Source organism: Lepus europaeus, chromosome 5 (assembly GCF_033115175.1).
Source record: "Lepus europaeus isolate LE1 chromosome 5, mLepTim1.pri, whole genome shotgun sequence".
Classification (NCBI taxonomy): domain Eukaryota; kingdom Metazoa; phylum Chordata; class Mammalia; order Lagomorpha; family Leporidae; genus Lepus; species Lepus europaeus.
This window is the reverse complement of record NC_084831.1, coordinates 136957684-136960425: the sequence shown is the minus strand read 5'-3', so window position 1 is coordinate 136960425 and position 2742 is coordinate 136957684. Positions and strand designations below refer to the sequence as shown.

Sequence of the window (2742 nt, the reverse complement as noted above, 5' to 3'; positions counted from 1 at the left end):
AAGATTTGTTGGCAAACCCTTTCTGCCTTGATGTTGTTCTCAACACTCAGAAGGAACATGAAGAATATGCTTAGATGTTTGTGGAAAGAAATTTGTCTATGGAATTGGCACAAAGGTACACTACCATTGACACTGGAGGATGAGGGGGTGCTCCCCCTCACTGGTACCTCAGAAAGGATGAGGATGCCTTGGGGTCAGCCTGGCTTTGCCAACTGAAAAGCAGGGGTACTTAAGATTCCATGATGCCCTCCAAGTTCTAATTCTGTTATGGAAACTCAGGCTGTTACCTGGTGCGCTGGACCCTACCTCCCTCACCCTGGTAGAGGCTTACTACAGGCAGTGCTGTCAGCTCTGGGCCCTGGCATTTTTATCGGTGTTTGTGCGATTAAGGACTTTCAGGTGCTATTGGGTGTCTAATCAGTCACTTGATCAGTGATTCTCCATAGTAAGATTGACAGTTATTGTCACCCCCAAGTCCTTATTGAAACTATTTGACTTCATTTGTTTTAACCCATCACGTGTTTGGGTTTCTTCTCCCTGGCCTCTGAATCTACCTCTTCTGTCAAAAACATCAGCATGGCAGGGTCTTCCAGGGCTCCATCAGATTCAAGGGTAGAAATCCAGGACTTGTGCTCCCAGCTGGTAAAGAGTCATCAGGAGTCTGAAGATCTCAAAGAGAGGTTTCCTATAGCTGAGGCTACTGCCTATGCCCTGGCCAACCAGCTACAGAAATATGGTAAGTTCCATAGGGTTACACAAAGTGTAAACCAAAGTGATGGATGATTTTTTTCTTCTGAGAAATGAAATGCATAGGGTGGGATTGGGTAAAATGCCGATTTTGATTCCTGGTTCAAGCACAGAGCACCCTCTCTGTCTCAGAAACAGGTGAAATGGTCTTGTAGTGGAATCTGCTTTGTACTGCATGAGATCATGCAGACACTGGGTTTCCTACCAGTCTATTCAAGATTCCTTTTTAGCCCAGTTGGCAAAGCACTGAGCTGGTGGCGCTGAGGGAAGTGTAGTCCTCTCCACAGGACTTCTGGTAGAGGAACATGAAGCTTTCTGCTCATCTCTGACACTGTAGCACCCATCAGCAACATCCCCAACGACAGGATTACACCTGTGGGAGGGAAGTCCTACTCCTGCAACACAGGCTCTCCTTGGGACACCAGCAGAGCCATGGGCCACCCTGTGGTGAGGAGCATGCTTCTGGGATGCGAGAGAATCTGTCTCAGTGTCCTCTGTGTCTCCCTGGGTTGAAAATGTTTGGGGATGCAGGATGGCCGGCAGGTCCAGGTTGAGCTTGAGATTCTAAACTTGAGACATAAGGCCAAATTGAAAAGGAGGGTAGGCTTCTCTGGCCTGGTCTCCTTCCGTGTCTGGCTGTTTGGCTTAGGTGGGAGCCATGGGTAAGCAGGACAATCAGATGGCCTGTATAAATCCAATAGCAATGGCCAGATCAAGGGGTCCAATCCAGTCTTCAGAGCCAACAATCCAGGATTATCTGAATCAGCCAAGACCTACCTGGGAAGAAGTAAAAGAGCAACTAGAAAAGAAAAAGAAAGGCTCCAAGGCTTTGGCTGGATTTGAAGAAAAAAATGAATGATAAGTAGAAAAAATAGCTAGAAAAACACAGAGAGAAGTTAAATAGAAGTGAAAGTTCATCTAAAAAGGTAGAGAAAGAAAAAAGAAAAGAAGAGATCAGGTAGGTATTCATCTTCTTCATCAAGCTCTGATTCCTCTAGCATTTCTTTGGTTTGTGAAGATGAGGATAAGAAACAAGGAAAAAAGAGAAAGAAAAAGAAGCATCCACATTCATCTCCTGAAAGCTCCATGTCAGAAACTGAATCAGTAAGGACAGTTTAAAAAAGAAAAAGAAATTAAAGGATGCAACTGAGAAAGAAAAAGATATTAAAGGACTCAGCTTAAAAAAAGTAAGATGTATCCTGAAGATAAGCCTTTGTGATCTGAATCCTTGTCAGAATCAGATTACATCGAGGAGGTACGTGCAAAAAGGAAGAAAAGAAGTGAAGAATGAGAAAAAGCATAAAAAAAAAGAAAAGAAAAGAAAAAGAAGCATAAGAAACACAGAAGAAAAAGAAGGCTGCAAGTTCAAGTCCTGACTTGAAAAATTATGATCCCTATAAAAGGTGCAATGTATAAGGAAATTTCAACTGTGAAAACTATGGCATAATTAACTAAAATGCATGAATTTTCTTGTTTTTAGAATTATTTCTGCAGTAGCCACTCACATGCCACTGTGTGAAAGGGCCATGACTGTTGCCTGCTGCCTGACACCTGTTTTCTCTCTTCTAGTGCTTGATAACTCTGGGAGATAAGACACTGCAGTCATACCAAGTGGTTAAGATACTTGGGAATGAAGCTAACAAAATGACTAGAAGTATCTAATAAGAGCAACAGAAATACTCTGGATACATCTGTAAGATGTAATCAGAAATGACCAGATGATTCTAGTTAAAACTTTTAAAGTAGGGATTCCACTGATATTCCAGAATCCTTACTCTGTAGATAAGCATATTTTAATTTTACCCCTTGTATGTTTTATTGACCTGGAGAAGGGGCTTTTATGGTCAGGGTCAGGGTTGGGGGGGCGGATTACAATCTCTTTCGCTAGCAGATAGCATGTCTTTGGTCTTCCACATCTTCTTATCTTTTTAAATTTTTATTTAATGAATGCATTTTACATAGACAAAACTTTAGGAATATAGTGGTTCTTTCCCC

General features: G+C 42.2%; 1 pseudogene; it reads left to right on the top strand.

Moving 5' to 3' along the window:
• Window positions 1–1405: 1405 nt before the first annotated feature.
• On the top strand, window positions 1406–2163 carry LOC133759269 (protein FAM133B-like; annotated as a pseudogene).
• The last annotated feature ends 579 nt before the right edge of the window (window positions 2164–2742 follow it).